The sequence below is a fragment of the Canis lupus genome, chromosome 8 (genome assembly GCF_048164855.1).
Source record: "Canis lupus baileyi chromosome 8, mCanLup2.hap1, whole genome shotgun sequence".
NCBI lineage: Eukaryota > Metazoa > Chordata > Mammalia > Carnivora > Canidae > Canis > Canis lupus.
The window spans coordinates 22,876,366-22,895,498 of record NC_132845.1 but is presented as its reverse complement, the minus strand read 5'-3'; the positions used below and the strand labels follow the sequence as shown (position 1 = coordinate 22,895,498).

At 46.9% G+C, this 19,133-nt stretch overlaps 1 long non-coding RNA gene and 1 other non-coding gene across 2 annotated transcripts; one reads left to right on the top strand and one right to left on the bottom strand.

Annotated features, from left to right (window-relative positions):
* Positions 1-922: 922 nt before the first annotated feature.
* On the bottom strand, positions 923-19,092 carry LOC140637991 (uncharacterized). Its single transcript, XR_012035105.1, has 4 exons — positions 18,959-19,092; positions 11,100-11,177; positions 3,857-3,933; positions 923-1,295 (listed from the first exon to the last, which is right to left on the bottom strand). It is a non-coding gene; the product is annotated as an uncharacterized lncRNA (long non-coding RNA).
* Positions 4,989-5,096, top strand: LOC140639226 (U6 spliceosomal RNA). The gene has a single exon (XR_012036017.1). It is a non-coding gene; the product is annotated as a U6 spliceosomal RNA (small nuclear RNA).
* Positions 19,093-19,133: the final 41 nt, after the last annotated feature.

The window sequence follows — 19,133 nt, the reverse complement described above, 5'->3', positions numbered from 1 at the left end:
ATGGTTCAGGGAAAAGCCATTTGGACTGGTTAGCTTGGAATGAATTTATGATCTGCATGCATGTTTAATCTTAGAGATCGTGAGACAGAATGATTCCTAGGCCAGATCTAGACTTGACTGAAATATTAACATATTTCATGGAGGAATGTGTTAATCACCCACAGAAGCACAGAAAAGGGGGAGTTTCAGAAACAAATTTGGTTGGCCCATTCACACGAAGCGAAGAGACCAGAAGGTACCCTAACTGGAGGTGGAAAGGAGGTCAATGGGTCATAGGGTGTCCAGCTCTGGAGAAAGACACATTGGCTATCAGAGTGTGGGCTACCCAACATCTGAGTCCTATGACTAAGTTCCCTGATTCTGAATCCAGCATCACTAAGCTGATCATTGCCTTCCCAGGCAGCTTTCCAATGGGAGAGACCATGCTAGTGAGCTTGGCTGGATTATCTTGTCTGCCTGAGTTATGTTTTTCCAGCCTGGTAAGTTAATTGAATTTATGATTGGAGAGAGTAGTCTCTTATGAATTTTTAAGCATGGAGTTCATTTATGTAATGAAGCACATAAATGAATTGTGTTTCTGAATCTATAAGACTTCTCAAGGGGCAAATTCACTAAGTCCAGCTAGTGTATCCTTCCTATTGAGAGCTCTCTGTGTTCCTGAATTCCACTGCCTTCCAGTACAATCCTCAGCAGTAAGCACAAAGAATCATGTTCCAATCTGGCTAAGATGCCCAACTTGGAATTTGCAGGTCCAAGCAGGTGACCATAGCTCCACATTATGGACAGCTGTGTAGACTACAGGTTTAGAGACGGAACAGACACTGAGCTGAATTTTTACTTACCCCAAGACAACTCTTGAATGTTTTTCAAGTCTAAGTCTCTATTATTAGTATTTTGATATGTTAAAAATATAAAACCATGATTGTGATTTATTCATTTCAGGCAATCAACAAATATTTATTTGAAGATCTGCTATGTTTCAAGAACCATTCTAAGTGCTGGGATGTATGTCAGCAAATAACACACACAAAGATATCTATTCCCAAGGAAATTAGAGTCCAGGAGGGTGGGCAGGAAAAAGACGATCAATTAACAAATTTAAAAATATATAGTATTTTAGGAAGCATTAAGCATTGTTTACATTTTTAAAATAACAGTCGAAACGGGAAAGGAGATTGCAGAACTAAAAAGGCAGAACAGTGGATGCTGTCTGGTTCAGGCTTATGAGAGTGAGCACGTGACCACATACGTTCTTCAAAAGTTCACTTGCAAAACCTACAGATTAGGGAAGAAAGCTGAAAAGAGAAGCAAAGTATATTCAGCACATCTATCCTACATAAGGGCACTTTCACTTGGGTTTTCACTGTATTCTCATTAGGAACTTCTTTAGGATCCATCCTCACGTATGTGCTGCTTATTGAATTATTGTCTCAGAAGTACTTTGGCTCTGCTGCTGTTTATCAATGTGCTTTCTCACAAACCAGCAGTTCCTCACACCCCCTCACCCACCCTCCCCTCCCTTCCCTTCTCAAAGGGAAGGAAAACAGAAAGGCTTCTTTAGCTGCCCCGAAAGTCCCTTGATCACCTCCCATGGCAAAAACCCCTCTTTGATGAGGCTGAAGTTATGTACCTCTTAATCTGAGAACATCTCAGTCCTTAGATCGTGATACCTCATTGACAAAGCTGTGCCCCAGATTCCTTCCCAGCCGAGCCTTTCAAATCTATGCAAATCAGGGACCCCTGGGTGGCGCAGCGGTTTGGCGCCTGCCTTTGGCCCAGGGCGCGATCCTGGAGACCCAGGATCGAATCCCACATCGGGCTCCCGGTGCATGGAGCCTGCTTCTCCCTCTGCCTGTGTCTCTGCCTCTCTCTCTCTCTATCTGTGTGTGACTATCATAAATAAATAAAAATTAAAAAAAAAATTAAAAAAAAAAAAACAAATCTATGCAAATCAGCGCTGGGTAGGGTGGTGTGCAACGCTGCATACCTCCTCCTCCACGTTCCCCTTCATCTACCCAAGTTTGCTCTTTAGATCATAACATGAGTTGACTGGCTTACATTTTCCCTTTTAAATAGCGAAAGCACTGGCTGAAAACATTTGACAGAGTTATTAAGGAAAATTAAGTTAGTGAGGTATTTTGCCCATTCTCTCAAGAAACAGAAATCGACTCCTTTCAGGAGAGCTCAAGACAAAAGCATGACTCTTTTTTTTTTCCCCATGCAGGGAGCTCAACCCCAGGTGGGACTCCACTCGATCCGGGGTCTCCAGGATCACACCCCCGGCCAAAGGCAGCACTAAACCGCCGAGCCACCCGGGCTGCCCAAGAGCATGACTCTTAGATGATGCCCTCCAGCTTACAGTTTGGTCAAGCCAGAGCTTAGACTACATCTCATCACCCAAGACTCCTGTCTAGTCTTTCAAGGTCAGACATTCAGGACCTGTATTCCTGTCAACACCATCCAATATTTACCGGGTCTGAAATCAGAGCTATATAAATACTCCTTATCTCTTCCTTTCATATACTACTTGCAAAGAATAAGCAATGGAATGTGTTTAATAAATAGGCAAGGCGAATAAACATAGAAAAGAAATAAATTAAGGAGGCTGGTTTTAAAAGAAACAGAATTATTATATTTTTTAAAAAGGCTTAGGTTCTAGGTTACTTCTGAGCCTATCTGGTTATGGATAGGCTTTGGGTTTTTGGTAGACCCTACAGAACATGTAGTACTTTACATACTGCCTTGATGGGAAAGGAGAAGAGTCAGCTCTCAGTAGCCAAGTCTAAAGATTTATAAACTTTGGTTGGGGCCTTAAGGTAGATCTTTTTCTTTGAGACAACCATCTAATGTAGAGCCTGATGTAAAACTTTCTTCTCTTCATTTGACATTAGAAAAAAAATTAGGTTAAAGAAGTATGTAATTTTTCTAAACCTACACATCTCAGGGGATGCAAAGCTGGAATTCAAATCCAGGTGTATCTGGTCCTAAAAGCCATGTTCAACCCCAAACCTGTAGCCCCAAGTCATTTGCCAGATATCTTGGGACAGCTACCCTAAATACAGGTTTGGGTGCCCACTGGCATCCAAAGCTGAGAGGATAAATGCCTTTGGGACAGGTATAAGGTGACCCTGCATTGAGTGAGTGATAAGTCAGGTACCACAGCTGTCTCCAGGCTTAGAAGCCAAGCAAAACCATTATCAACGGAATGCTCAAGCCTCTTCAACCAGGGACCTTTCAAGTTACTCCAGTAAGAATAAAAATTAACCTTCTTGAGCAAGCAGAAAATATTTGAATGAATGCTAATTAATGACATGCTGCACTTACTTATAATTTACCAGCCACTCTGAGATCTCTGAGATCTTCCACAAACAACTTACTATGACAATAACTTGTGAGCTGTGTGCTTCACTCCACAGAACGGACAGTGAGGAGCCCACACAAATCAGCAGTAGTATTGGCATGCTGCTATCTATTCCAGTCTAGTCCAAGACCAGAAACCACTCTAGGTTTCTTGAACAGAGTGGATTTGATACAGGGAGCTGGTTACAAAGGTCACAGAAGAGCTGAGAAACCAAAGAGGACATAGGAAAGCAATCTCAAGAGGAACAATAGCAGGCATCTGCTACCATCCCTAGGGATGGAGGGACAATGGGTGGTGGTACTAGATCCCAGGGGGAGGACTGCCTGGCTGAGTCCATGGAGGAGGCGCAGCCAGCAGAGCACACGCTGCGGACCAAAGTGGGGGCTGGGGAAGGAAAGAAACACCCTGGCTCGTCCCCTCCTCTCACCCTCGGTCCTCTACCAGCTGCACCCGATGACTGAGCTAAGATGCTAGATGGGAGCCTGGGAAACATACCTCCATACAGACAGGGTTGGAAGGAGAAGGACGGCTTCGGGATCCATGCGGAAGTCAACAATGTGGTGGTGACTAGGCTGCAGATGGGCAATGGGTGCGATGGGTGGGGAAAGGAGACATTGAGAGTATTACCGCCGGTCACTGATAAAGAGGATTAGGAGCACATGAGGACCCTCCCCCCCCCAATTCCCAGCAAGAATGATTATCCAATATATTAAAGCATTTTCAGGCAAGTGAGGAAGGGGGCCATATGAACAGGCTAAAAGCATGAATTCCAAGGGACTATTGAAGAATAATGCATGCTTGTGTTGCAAAATAGAAGATTTAGAAACAGCACAGAACCAACTCCTTGTAGACGAAACTCATTATAATAAAGCTGGTCTAGAAGGCTTGAGATGGAAAGCAGCAGCCGACTGCGGAGCCAACAACGGGACAGGACGGACACCCTCCAGCACAGGTGGACAGCAGCACGTCTGGACCCCCAAGGTCTACCTACGTCCAGGGCTGCAGGGCCAAGGCCCTCCCAACCCCGGGGCCAGCACCCCGTGATTTATTCATTCGTCTGTAGAAATTCACTGGACACCTGCAGTGCACCCGGATCTAGACGGGACACAGACGGAGGGAACACCCCGGGCCTCCACACGGCCAGAGTGGGACCGTCCACTCCGTCCGGAGGAGAGGGACGGGAGGGTGTCCTGGCAGGATATGGTCACAGAGAGCCCGAAACTCCTGCTCCCGGCCCTGCTAGACAGATTCATGGCACTGACATAAGCAGTAGGGACACACCAGCCCCACCAACAGAGATCTTCCTCTAAAGAACAGTGATATCTCCCCCTGGATTCGAATTTATTCAGTTCAACACAACATTTGTTAGAAAGCACTGCCCCTGCCCTCCGTATGATAAGAGTGGCAAATCCATGCAATATCAAATGCTGCCAGAGACCGTAGTCCTCTACAGATTCACGTAGAGGGTGGAGATTGGTTTCCCCACCAGGGCAAAGTGGTGGCAAAGTGGTGGTGATCACGGTCAGGGCGACGCAAAGCTGACCCGAGCCATCGTGCAGCCCTCTCGCCACTGAGGCTGAATCTCCACCAGGGAGAACCTTCTGGATTTTGCTTGGTGAGACGTTCAGTGCTCTCCTCGGCAGCACATATAGTGAAGCTATCACCAGCCAGAGGAGATTGGCATGGCCCCGGGGCAAAGGATGACATGCAAACTCATGAAGCAGTTCCTATTTTTGTGACCAGATTGAACACAGAGGATATTAAGGGAATGAAATACCCTTCACGAAACCGGGATACTGGATGGGTGTCCTCACACCGTCGTCCAAACCCGGAGGATGTACAGCACCGGGAGTGGACCGTACCATCAACTCCGGACTTTGGCTGCTAATGGTGTGTCAGTGGAGCTCCACCTGTTGTCAGAAAGGTAGCACCCTCGTGGGGGACTGATGACGGGGGTAGGGAGTACTATGCCTTTGTGGGGGGCCCGGGGTACCGGGGAAATTTCTGTACCCTCTGCTCAATTTTGCTGTGAACCTAAAACTGCTCTTAAAGAAAAATAGTCTTCATTTTTAAAAAATGACTAAAAAGGGGCAGCCCGGGTGGCTCAGTGGTTTAGCACCGCCGCCTTCAACCCAGGGCGTGATCCTGGAGACCCAGGATCAAGTCCCACATCGGACTCCCCGCGTGGAGCCTGCTTCTCCCTCTGCTGTGTCTCTGCCTCTTTCTCTCTCTGTGTCTCTCATGAATAAATAAATATATTCTTAAAAAAATAAAAATGACTAAAAAGAAGGAAGAGTTTCAGGCAGGAAAGCAGCTGAGTAAATTCCCTGGAACAAGCCAGACACACAGGAGACAGGGGCTGGGAAAGCCTCAGTCCTCCTCTTGCCATCTGGAGCAGAGCAAGGAGGCCAGTATATCTGAGTCTAATTTCCTCCTTTTATATAAATGCCTGGCAATAATGCACCTAAGTAATTGAACTAGTCCAGTACTATAATTTATTTTTTTGATTTATTAATAATTAGGGGGAAAATATAAATGAACAAGATTTCTTACTTTGCAAAATCTTTTGTTTTGCTTTAATGTGTTCCTCTGAACTGATAAGCAAAAACAAAGACTCCATTTGTTATTTAAGATTCTCGTTTCTCCTGGGTTTATGCTCTCCTGGAACAGTACTGTTGTTATCTTAAAAGCTTCTGTTTCATCGGAAAGATGATTTAGCCACAAAACCTATGTACTAGGGTGATCTAATTTAGTTCTCAGCTTCCCTCAATATGTGTTTGCCTTGACAAGTTAATTTTTTAAACATAATCAAGGCCTTAGCTGGCCATGCGGAGTTTAGTCAACCACAGGATGTCGGGTATTATGTAGCAATGTGAACTGCGCCCTCAATCTGTTTGTGTTTTCCAGAAAGGTTAAGGGCTGCCGGAGACCCAGCCACAGGCGTGGGGGTGGGGGGCTGCTTGCCTACCCCCCACCCTCACCCGAACTTGCAGTCTGGCCCTCAGCCGGGTTGCCCCTGAAGCACCCTTCTCCGTTCTGACCCAGGGCAGACCTGCAACCACCCCACCCACGGCTCCCTGCTGCCTCGTTCGCTCAGACCCGGTCCTAAGTAGCATCTTAATCATGACACTCAAGTGAGGGGTTTTGTTACTTTCAACACCTGGACACATGGCTGAAGTTTTAGGCTTGGTCTGTAAGCTCAAACCCGTGTCACTGCTGTCATTGGCTAGAGCCACCCTGTCCACATTATACATTAATCCCACAACTGTTTGGGGATAAACCTGAAGGCTGGGGCGGATTTTCAGTCTGTTTTGCTTCTCTGGCTTGCTGATGAGAGCTGTGGGAGTAGTTGAACAGGTCTGGGAGGGCACGGATGGCTTTAGAGCTTGTCCTTCCTCCTCAGCGTTAATTAGAACATTTTATATCAAGGTTAATGCCTTGGGAAGCAATGATGTTAGCTGTTGGAGGAAGCTGAACTCATCCTTGGGCAGAATAGATAATACAAGCAAAAAATCAAACAAACAAACAAAAAAACAGAAGGGCATCCATAACTGCCTGCCTCTCGCCAAGGGCTGCAAATAAGAAGGAATTTTATTTAAAGCCATAAAATCTTTCTTTTTTCTTCTCTGTTTTCAAGTAAAGGTACTTTTCCTAATTTTCAAAGTCTGAGTCATCCTTTTTGGTACACAAGAAGTCAAGTTAGCCAGGTGAGATTGAAAAGATAAAATAGTTCCCCACGGAGAACCAAGGACTCTTTCTCAGCACTTTCTCTTCTTCCTGGGTCACAGACTTAGCACAGCGTCTCCTACCTTATAGCACATATTGCTGCCTACACCTCCCTAGGCCCCCTTGAAGGCAGGGGGAAGGTCTTGACCCTGAGCTGGAGCCTAGTGAGTACTCAGGATGGGGTGCTCACAGGAGGGGTCATGTATCGGTTCTGGAACTAAACAACCTAGTTTGAGCCCCAGTCCCGCCACATCCCAGTGTGTGATCCTACCCAGTTACTTTAGCCTTGCTGAGCCTCTGTTTTCTCAAGGGGGAAACTACAGTACCTGCTTTCCAGGATTTTCATCAGAAGTAAATTAGATCACCCTAGTACATAGGTTTTGTGGCTAAATCATGATGATCTAGGCAGAAAGTTCATCAATGCTGGTAAAGCAATTGCTTATCTATGAAGTGTTCAGGCAAAAGAAAACCCACTCATTCAGATGGCACTTGGTGAAGATGGGAGTGTTTAGTGGGTATTGGGCAGAAACCACTGACTTGTCCAGTGTCATCAAGAAGGCTTTGAAGGATTGGGGTTTCAGGAGCTCTTAGTTGAAGGGAGAACCTAGGGAGTTTGCCCAGAACAGTCTCGCAGGCAAGTAGGAGAATCTCAGAAAATTGCTCTGTTGTCTCACTCTCAAGTTCTCAGCACCTCCCCGCTGATCTTGGAAGGAGATGGACACTGAGGAGCAGGTGCAGAGCTTGTCATGCAGTCAGCTGCCGCCAAGCCCTCCCCTAGGGAGTGATGTGCCCTACCGGTGTACCTGGTTAAGTGTTTTTCCTCCAAGAGCTGTGCATCCATTGTGCACCAATTGCACATCTGGGTCTCAGTAAATAATGAACAACACTAAGACCGTGATGGCCATAATATCACATGTGCCAGTGCTAAAATAAAACATGCAGACCCACAGGGAAATGGTCCTTAATATCTAAGTGCTTGCCAATGACAAAGAAATGGTGGGTCTGAATTTGGTCTCAAATTCTTACAACCAGTTTGGGTCTGGAACCATTGGATGCTTTGAACCAAGTCAGTTTCAGAGGTATATTCACAGAAACTATAAATTATAATCCTTAGAAGAAGATAAATGTCAATTTAAAACTTATTTTAAAACTGGAAATAGGGGACACCTGGGTGGCTCAGTGGTTTAGCATCTGCCTTCGGCCCAGGGAGTGATCCCAGGACCAGGGATGTAGTCCTGTATCGGGCTCCCTGCGAGGAGCTTGCTTCTCCCTCTGCCTATGTCTCTGCCTCTCTCTCTCTCTCTCTCTGTCTCTCAGGAATAAATAAATAAATCTTTTAAAAATAAAATTAAATAAAAAAATAAAAATTAGAAATAGTAAGTATTTGATACAACAAACATATTGCAGCCATGAAAATAAGCTCTGGTCCATCTGTCTGTCTCTAAGACAGCAAAACAAAGAATTTGAGATCTGGATCACTGATTCATTGTGCCCATTCTACAGATAGGAAAATGAAAACTCTGAAAAATCAAATGACTTGTGCACACGGGCGCGCACACACACACACACTCACCATATCAGCTTTTCCCTCTTAGTGGAAGGCGCATGCGCCACTTTTCCACAACCACTGTTGATTTTAAGACTTGGTTCTTTCACATGGCCTCAAAAACCAGTGTGCTTTGCTCTTGGATTAACTGAACTATTTGAGCTAAAGGCTTAACTTGTTCTTAATCTTCTCTTTGAAATGCTGACTTAAAGAATTAGTGCCCTGTCCAACAGGTCAGAGGCTCAGAAGGAAGCAAGGGGCCCGCATGCACACTTCTTTAGCGACACAAAGTTCCTGGTCAGAGATCCGGGACCAGATTTTTTTCGTGGAACCTATGTCAGATCCAGCATATCATGGTTAGAGACCCGAGCAGAGGCAGAGATAAATGGAGGCTATCTGGAGAAGCACCAGATGCTATCGGGAGAAAGTAGGCCGGGCTGCAGGAAGCCCTTCTCTTGGGTCATTCAGAGTGGCCAGGCGTCTCTATGAAGGACCCACAGAATCCCAGAAACGGCACCTTTCCCACACCCATGACCCTGGCACCCACCACCGACGCGGTGGCAACTGTCCCCACACCACTGGGCCCAGCAACAGGGGCTCAGAGTCTGTGGGTACTGCTGGTAGCATCCGAGCGACCGCTCCAGTTATGACATGACCTTTCTTCCTGCGTAGAAAGGGGCTAAGTGGCTTCCTCGGGTAGGGGACCAGGCGCTCCTGTCCCCCGAAGTACCTCCTGGAGTGTCAGAGGTGGCAGCAGGGACCCCGTGGTTCAGGTCACACGGTCAGATTGACCCCTCCCTCTTACAAAAAACAAGAGTTCTCTTTATCTTCCCACGTAACTCCTGACATCACACCCGCTGTCTCACTCCACTCCGGCTGCCCCTGTGGCTTTTCTGTCCTGTGGGCGCCTTAATGATTACTGGAGCCTGAGTGTCAAACGATACAAATGTCCCCAGTGGGAGGGAGAAGAGTCTGTGATGATTTTTTCTGGGATCAGCTTCAGTCATGGGTCCTCAGATACCACTGACATTTTTCCAAGCTGCTTTATTTTTTTTTAAATTTTTTTCCCCAAGCTGCTTTTAAAGGTAGCGTGGAGATGACCACGTCCTGTAGCGTAGGACAGGCACAGAGATAGTAGTTCAGCTAAGAAAGGCCCCAGTTACCCAGGCACTGATGCCACCTGACCCATTTCCAGAGGCAGGCTCGGAGGTTGGCATGGGGCAACCCGCAGCAGGTTTGGGGAAGTGAGGGGCCACAGAGGAGCCGGGTCAGTGGTGGAGGTGGCCCCCGAATCCTGTGGGAGGGAGCGCAACTGCCTGAGCATCCCTTCTGGGCATCCAGGATTATCGTCACACAGACCAGGGGAAATGTGACTCTATGACAAGTTCCATCTTGAGCCTGGACACGTGTATCATGACGACAAATAGGATGTAAATTCACACGTGCGAGAAGGCATATGGAAAGTTACAGAGCAGTGGAAGTGATTCTAGATTAAACCAGTTCATCAGCTCGGTTATGGCATAAGCAAGAAGCGAATCAGAAGGGCCCTCCGAGCCTAAACTCTAGGTTATGAGACCTCTATTTCTTAGTGAAAGACAGGAATATGGAAGAGCCTTTGTTTCATGTTGGCGGGGGAGGCATTTGTAGGCTAGGGTGTCCTTTTTTTTTTTTGTCCTGCTGTGGTAAGGAAAAAGTCTGGATGTCAAATAACATTAAGGATTTAATGAATTGGAAACAAAGCAGAAGAAGGAGCCCTTTATTCTCAATTGAGGGCTGGTTTTGGCTTGGTCTTCTATTGGAAATTCCCCTTATTCCGAAGCCAGGAACTTTAGAGAGGTCCAGCTTCACAAGGCAGGAAACACTGGGGAAAAAGGAAATGGGCTTGACTCTGTGCAGTGGGAAATGTACCTCCTTAACGCTACCACTGTGGAGAGGTGGCACGGTGGTAGAGTGGTTGTGGAGGGCACCCTGGAGCTAACTGCCTGTGTTCAAATCCCAGCTTTGTCACCTCCCAGTTGTGCAACGCTGGGCGAGTTAATTAACCTCACTGGGCTTTGGGTTAACACAGGTGCACAAAATCCTACCTACCTCTCCCAGGATTGTTGTGAGGATGAAATAAGTTAATACCTAGAGAATGCTAGAATAGTATTTTCTGTTTATTTTTATAGGCTGCAAATAATAGAAATAGCTACAGAAAGCTGCTGAATGCTCCCAAATGATCTTTCGCTTTTCCACTGGCAGCATGTCATCAGCTAAGAAGAAATAAAAGGCTAAATGTAGAAAGAACAAGTTATTTTGCAGATTTCCTAGATTCTCAGAAAATGGCATCATGTCTGGAGAAAGGGGAACCCTTCGTATACTGTTGGTGGGAATGTCAGCGGGGGCAGCCACTCAGTATGGAGGTTCCTCAAAAAGTGGAAAATAGAGCAACCCCATGACGAAGCAATTGCACTACTAGGTACTTACCCCAAAGACATAAATGTAGTGATCCGAAGGGACCTCTGTACTCCAATGTTTATAGCAGCAATGTCCACAATATCCAAACTGTGGAAAGAGCCCAGATGTCCATTGATAGATGAATGGATAAAGAAGATGTGGGATATATAGATATGTCCCATGGAATATTACTCAGTCATCAAAAAAGAATAAAACCTAGCCATTTGCAATGATGTGGATGGAGCTAGAGGGTATTATGCTAAGTGGAAAAAAATCGGAGAAAGACAATTATCATATGATCTCACATGTATGTGGAATGTAAGAAACAAAACAGAGGATCATTAAGGGAAGGGATAGAAAAATAAAATAAGACAAAATCAGAGAGAGAGAAACAAACCACAACAGACTCTTAACCACAGGAAACAAACTGCTGATTGATAGGGGTGAGGGGTGGGGGGACGGGGTAACTGGGTGATGGACATTGAGGAGGGCATGTGATGTAATGAGCATTGGGTGTTAGATAACACTGAGGAATCACTGCCCTCTACCTCTGAAACTAATAGTACACTCTATGTTAATTAATTGAATTTAAATTAAAAAAATAAAAAGAAAATGGCATGATGTCAGGGCTATGGATGGTTGTTCCTACATTTGGCAAATATCTGACAGTAGCATCGAAGCATTGGAGGCACTGGCCTTCAGAGCGGCAAGAAGGCAGACACATTCCTGCCTGCATGATGCTTCACCAGAGCAGACAATGACGTCACAATTCACTTCAATCCGGGGCAAGGACTGTGGTAGGAGGAGGAGGATGGGATTCTGGCCACTGACCAGGCGAAAGGCTGGGCCTCCCCGGTACCCAGCACGTACCATAAACGCTCATGGGGTTAATGGACACAGCGCATATGGTGCTTTATTGTTTATCTCATGTTGTCCTTTATCTCATAATCTTCGGGGCAAGACTACATCTCCCAGCACCTGACATCATGCCTCGCACATTCGGGGATAGGGAGGCAGTGAGCAGCAACAAATGTTTGCTCGATTGATCTGCATGACTGAGAAAACCTAATGTGTCTCTTCCCTATTCAACGGCACAGATCTTTCTAGCTTCGACCAAAGAAGTGAGAAACTTGTCAAGATTGGTAGCCACGTTAATTTTAGGGGTTGGGTGTTGTAGCACCCATTAAAGTGACATGCATCACTGGTTTTCTGCTCACTCTTGGCTGCCATGACCTAAAGCTCTCTTTCTTACTAAAGCTCTCCTCCTTAGTGTTAGGGTCCCATTTGTCCTCCCTCATCTCTCTGAACCTTCCTCTACTTTTTCCCCTACATCATCTTCCTCCTCCAGTGATGTCCCAGTCTCAGTCCTAGGGCCACTGGTGGCCACAGTTTCTGTCTGACTGCTAACTTGATCCATCTGCTCCCTCCAAGAGCAGACGCACTCCCTGGCCCCAGGAGCGGACACACAGCCAGACCTGGTATTTCTCTGGCAACGGGGATTGGCTAACGAGAGGGCAAGTGCCCCAAACAGAGACAAAGTCCTTCTCCGGCATGATGGCTGGACCCCAAAGCAATGGAGCCTAGGGAATGTCACTCGGTGCCATTGGCTGTAACCAAACAATGCAAACAGAGTCCAGGAACAGATGCAAGTGGAGACCAGCTTCATGAGACATGGGAGAAAGAGCAGGCAAGAGCAAGAGAGACAGCTGGTCTCAGAGGCCCTGGTTTCTATGGCCCTTCCACCGGACTACAAGCTTCCCAGACTCATAAACATATACACGCTCCTCCAACTGGAGCTAGGCTGACCAGGTCACTATGGATTTCTCATCACTCTAGACCTTCCATTGGAGACCTTGTCTACTTTGACATCTTTGACCAAGCCTCAAGGCCAATATCTCCCAATTTCTCGCTCTAGCCTCATCTCTTGGCAAGCCTTGGCGCCTCGTTTCCAACTCTTCATGCTGGGCATTTTTCCTAGAGGTCTATGGCCACCTCACCTTCAACATGTGTAAAATTCAGTTTCTGAATGGCCAACTTTCTCTTCCAGGCTCCATTATGGCTGCCACCTTTCTCTGCCCCCAAGACCTCAGCCCTCTGCATCCTTCCTGCCCCCACCCACGGTCAGTCACTGAGTCCTGCAACTTCTTCCTTCACGCTGCTCCCCGCAGCCATCTGTCCTTTCTATTCCTCAGCCACTCTGCGGGTGAGGGGCCTAGGTTCCTGTTGCGCCCCCTGACTCAATTCTTCTGATGAACCATGACCAGAAGAATAAGCTTCTGAGGGTACTGTCTGCTGAGTCAAATCCAGACTCCTTGGTGGAGCCAACAGAGCTGCTCATGAGCCACTGTTCTAGCTTCTGACAACACTTGTCACCTGCAGGATCCCTAAACCCTCCACTCTGCTCACACAGGCCTCAGCCCTTGGCTCATCCTTCCTCTCCTCAGCCATTCCCCTGTGGTCCAGCTCAGACAGTGCTTTCCTCCAGGGAACCTTCTCTCATCACCCCCGTGGAAAGTAAGTTCTCCCTTTGGGGGTCCCAAATACCTTCTCTATCTTTATTTTTTTTTTAAGATTTATTTATTTATTCATTCAGAGAGAGCGAGAGAGAGGCAGAGACACAGGCAGAGGGAGAAGCAGGCTCCATGCAGGAAGCCCGATGTGGGACTCGATCCCGGGTCCCCAGGATCACACCCCGGGCTGCAGGCAGCGCCAAACCGCTGTGCCACCGGGGCTGCCCCCTTCTCTGTCTTTAAACAAAGCTTTGTGGATGCGGAGGACACACTACGCGCCGGGCACTGGGCCAGGCTGGGATATTAGTAAAGATAAAGCAGCCTCTGCTGGCACAGAGCTCTCAAACTACTAGTGAGACGCATGACAACATGTCCCACTTCACTGACCCCCGCCTCCTCTGGTGGAAGCTGACACACTGGGCTCAGCTCTCCGACTAGCTGCAAGATATCTTAGCAAAAGGACTCCTACGAGAGTGCCTGGCGCATTGGCCTTCAGGACGTGTTTATTAGCCTGTATAAGGCAAGACCTTGGTGACAAATCCATCAAGGAGGTGTAAGACAAATGCTATTCTTAAAATCAAAGACCAGGCTCGAGACCAATTCGATCTGGACATTTCAACAGCTGTCTATGAAGCGTACCAAACTCGGAAAACCCAGTCCCTGGCAGGGTCCCACAAGCCCCCTCTGTAGCGTGTGTCCTGCTGCGCTCCTGACGCCAGGGAATCCGAGGCATTCCGTGGTCGGTTGGCAGCTGATTCAGATCTGAGATAGCGCAGTACAGAGAGGAGCGTGCTGGTTCAGGGTGGCGATCGCCACCAGCCAACGTTACAAACATGCGTCCGGGGCAGACACAACCACCTTAGTCAGCAATCACTCCCCAGCCTGCAGGCTCTGCTGGAAGGAGGCGCGGGCGTCACAGGATGGAGCATCAGCCGGGAAAGGCGTGCTTAGGGGCTGCGATGTGAGAGCATCTGTGAACCAAGCCGGTTTATAAAATGTCGACAAATGAATCATCCAAAATGGAAATAAGGCCTCCAGGTATAAGTACTCTTAAACTGGTTATTTCACTAATTTGCAGTTACTTTTCATCTGAGGAAACCCACACATAGTTATCTTTCGCCTTTCCCTCGAGTTGACTTTCTGTATTGGGATTCACTTTTTTCCCATGTGCTGAACTTTGAAAGATCACCCCTACTTTCAAACTGATACAGTGCATGTATCACAAGCTTAATTTTCTGGGTTGAAGATACCTGTTTGATGGACTGACCATGATATGCCTAACCTTATATATATTTTTGGGGGCATGGAACAAAATTTATTAATAAATAACATTGCAAAACACTGACAGGAAATCATTCAAGCAATTAAAATCAGGACAGTAAGTCAGGGTGCTGATATATTTAAGAGCAAAGGGACTCCTTGTTTTATCCTGTATATCCAAAGTCTAGAGAGAACTCTAGATATTCAAGTATTTACTGAATGAATGGACTTCTGTCCATCAAGTTAGTGCATATGTCAAGTATAAAGAGCTATAGAAATTGGGAATTAAGGGATGCTTACATAAAATGATACCAAATTAAAACTTTAAAATTATATGTGTTCTATTCATGAGACCATACAGTAGTTTTCATTTTAAATGACTTTTAGTTACCAAAACAATATCTACAACTTATGTTTATGATTATCTATTTTGTCAACATTGTATGTACAGAATAAGAATAATATTTACTGTCCATCAAATTGGAAGTTGATAGACTGTTTGATAAGCCTTAGGTTTATAAAGAGAGTTTTGAGCTGAAAATACTAATTCTGCCTAAGGTTTGAACTGGAAACTTTTTCTCTAAAATTGTGCTTTTTAAAATACTGGCGCTTTGTGATAACTTATATGGTAAAGCTTCCTGTAAACTATTTTAGACAGCTAATAGAAATATTTTTGGATGACGAGGATAATAGATTTCATTGTACAGGCTCTCTATTATTTAATTTCGTTCTAAATGTTAAATGTTGAACTAGTATATAATTATTTTCATAAAATGCACAGTCATGACTGCCAATTTTTCCATGACTAACTATACCCTGCCAGATGTTTTTTAAGTTCTGCTAAGTCATATTTTCTTTTTCCAGAACTCTATGTTCCCACTCCTAAGTCCCTCTGGCCTCTTTTCATATGCTGCCTTTTACCTGAATTTGGCATAAAATGGATTGTATAAATTACTCTCAATCTTACCTATCATAAAGCTTAACCTAACCCGTTCCTGGGGAGATATAGATTTTTGTACAATTTATTCTAAAAAGTCATGAAGCCTTTCCATGCAAGAACAGCCTCATCATATGACCGACAATTTTCTGAATCACCCTAGCACCCAGCCTGTAAGAAAAATGCTAAATAGTTCCCAAACTTCCACATTTGTTTTCTTCCATTCAGCTACCTCTCCTCCTGCTTAGATTTCCTGGCTGTAGCAAGAATCATTAGTCACTACTTAGACAGCTGGAGCCTGCTGTCAAGGAATACCATGCAACCCATCATGGATTTGCATTTTCTTACCAATCTGAGCATTCTGGAACACTCACTGCCCAGCCACTAGACAGAAAAATTTCAATGACAAATTTCACCTCTTGAACACCACTGAAAATATTTGGCTGCATGCACAGTTCCAAAAAAAAAAGTGTTCATTCAAATGTGCTGGTAATTGTGCAGAGGACTGAGAGATGTAAAGAAAAAAATCCAGTCCTTATTGCCCCACGGTGCTGTAGCGGGGGGAAGACAGATGACAAACACAGTTGAAATCAAGTGAAGTACTAGATGAAACCAAGTCAGTGCAGTTGGCGGGGGTAGAGAGAAATGGCTGCAACACTGCCCAGTCATCTCCAGACTCCTCAACAACCACAGTGCATCACCACTTGTGCAAAAACAAGGCGACCTCCCTTACATGTCTCCAGGCATGCACGCGTCAAGGAATGACCATCTGGATATTTCCACTGGAGAGCAGTGAATTCTCCAAACTCCAAGCATTTTTCTACACCTACTACAGAACATTGTCGAGTGCCCATAGATGAGTAGATTAATCAAGTAAGCTGGGGTTTAGGACCCAATCCTACTTGCATGTACTGGGAGTAGAAGAAAGCAAGCATGGTTGTGGAAGGAAAGTCCCTGAGGTCAGAAGACCACATAGATCTACATTGTGAGGCTCCTCATCCCTAGAAGGATGTCTGTGAGGTTCCCTCCAGCCCTCTGATACTCTAAGATCTAACCATAAAGGGACTGGTCAGGCCAGCCTGATTATCATTATGGCTTAGGAATGTTTCCCACTTCTAAGACTCTTCAAGATACATCAGGTAGGAGGGAGCTTTGGTTTACTGGAGGAGTTTAAAAAAAAAAAAAAAGCTAAAGGTAGAGAATAATTTTAACAATCAATTTGTTTCTGTGCAATAATTATCAACAGTAAAACTTTAGGATGTACTCTTAACAGTGCCAAGCAGCGGAGATCTAGAAATCATCTGGCCACAGTGTGATAGATGGTGATAGCACAGAAATATTATCTATTCTAGCCAGTCTGCTTCCTCATCTTCTTGAAAATAGTGATGTTTTTTGGCATTTTTCAAACTTTGAAGGATGTAATTCTATATTTACTCAAAAACCCTATGCAGAAATCCAACCAATTCCTCTCTTCCTGGTCTGATAATTTTAGTGAATATGCAAAATATCTAATTTATCAGTGTTTAAGGCACTTTTTGTATCACCATCTAACATTAAACATATTTTTCTCACAGAATTGCTTATCTTGACATCACTTAAAGCCCTTTGCGACTTCAGGAGGGTCAGTGGCTCTAAATAGAACCAATTACCCTGTAGACAGAGTAATCAATTCCCTGGGTCTTGGAGAGCAAGTGTAACATTTTCTCTACATACCTTCAACTCCAGGGCAAAGAATCATATCCCAGGCTGGGCTAAAGATCTGTTAGGGAAAATGACTCAGGCAGGGGGCCTACAAAAAGGAGGTTTGCATGGTCTCGTTTTGCAAATAGAAATTTTGTGGGTTTTAGAGCCAGGAGAGAGCTCAAAGAGGAAACCAGCAAGTGTAGTTTTCAGCTTCCAGGAAAGATGGACAAGAGCTAAACCTGGATGTGCTATTTCAGCTCAGGCACAGGGAGAAAACAAAGATTTTGCAGGGTTTTATTTCTTTTAAAATGAGGTATTGCTATGGCTCAACAGGCTATATGGAAATGCATATGTAGTATGCACCAGAATGCAAGGCTGACTTCCCTAGAAAAAGGTGGGAGACTCCACTCCTGTCCCCATATCTCTCCAGTCTGTCCTGGTAATAATAAAGGAATGATGGCAAGTGCTCTGACAAGACCTTGTACAATGCCACCTAATAGAATAAAGAGTTAACGTTCTCTTGCCTGACAATTTTACAGGAAAGCCCAGAAGAGGAAGCCAGAAATAGATCCAAAAAAACCAATGCATAGGACTAACAACAACAAAAAGTCTGATGACATTTTTAAATTTCATTTTTGGTTTCCCTACATTTGGGCGGAACTAACTCAAATCCCACGAATGTCTTCTTCAGTGTGAGAACAATCCTTTCTGGAACCACAAGGCTGCAGATGTCATGCTGGAAATCTCCCAAGGGCAAACCGCCCAGACTGGGGCAGCTCTTCCTCGGTCACTACCTGGAGTTGGGCAGGGCTGAGCCTGGGCTACCGACCTTCAGACACCTGCCGAGGGCCCCGCCAGGTGGGAGGCCAAGTACCTCTGACCTCACCGCCCCCCCCCCCCGCCCCGGCCCCCGCCCCCGCCTGCAGATTCCGAGGCCAGGACGATGCCCCCCACCCCCCCCCCGCGCCGCAGCCAGCCCAGAGCCCCAGCTGCCCTTCCCCTGGGGAGTGCGGGGGCGGGGGGGGGGGGGGGGGGCGGCCCACGGCACCTAACCAGCGCTGGGGGAGGAGAATGCCCGCCCTCCTCTTCGGGAACTCCTCCCAGAGCACCCTGCTGTCTTCCCCCCCACCCGCCCCTCCCGCCCCTCCCACCGGCCTGGGGGACCTGGGGGGCGGGGGGGCTGGAGACCTGGGGACCTGGGGGCTGGGGGACCTGGGGGGCCATGGGGAACCTGGGGGCCGGAGGACCTGGGGACCTGGGGACCTGGGGGCCGGAGACCTGGGGACCTGGGGACCTGGGGGCTGGAGACCTGGGGACCTGGAGACCTGGGGGCTGGAGACCTGGGGACCTGGGGACCTGGGGGCCGGGGGGCCGGGGGGCCAGAGGACAGGGACCTGGAGACCTGGGGGCCGGGGGGCCGGAGGACGGGGACCTGGAGACCTGGGGGCCGGGATACCTGGGGACCTGGGGGCCGGGGACCACCGGGTTCCCCGCCGCACCTGGAGCCGCGGGAGCCGAAGGGAAGCCTGGCCTCGGCGGCGCGGTTGAATCACGCGTGAATCACCTTCGGAGTTTCCCCCGGGGGCGGGGCCGGGGTGGGGACCGGCGGGGCCGCCCACCGCGAGGGCCAGTGACCCGGCAGGGGGCGGGGGGCGGGGGCGGGGCGGAGCGCGG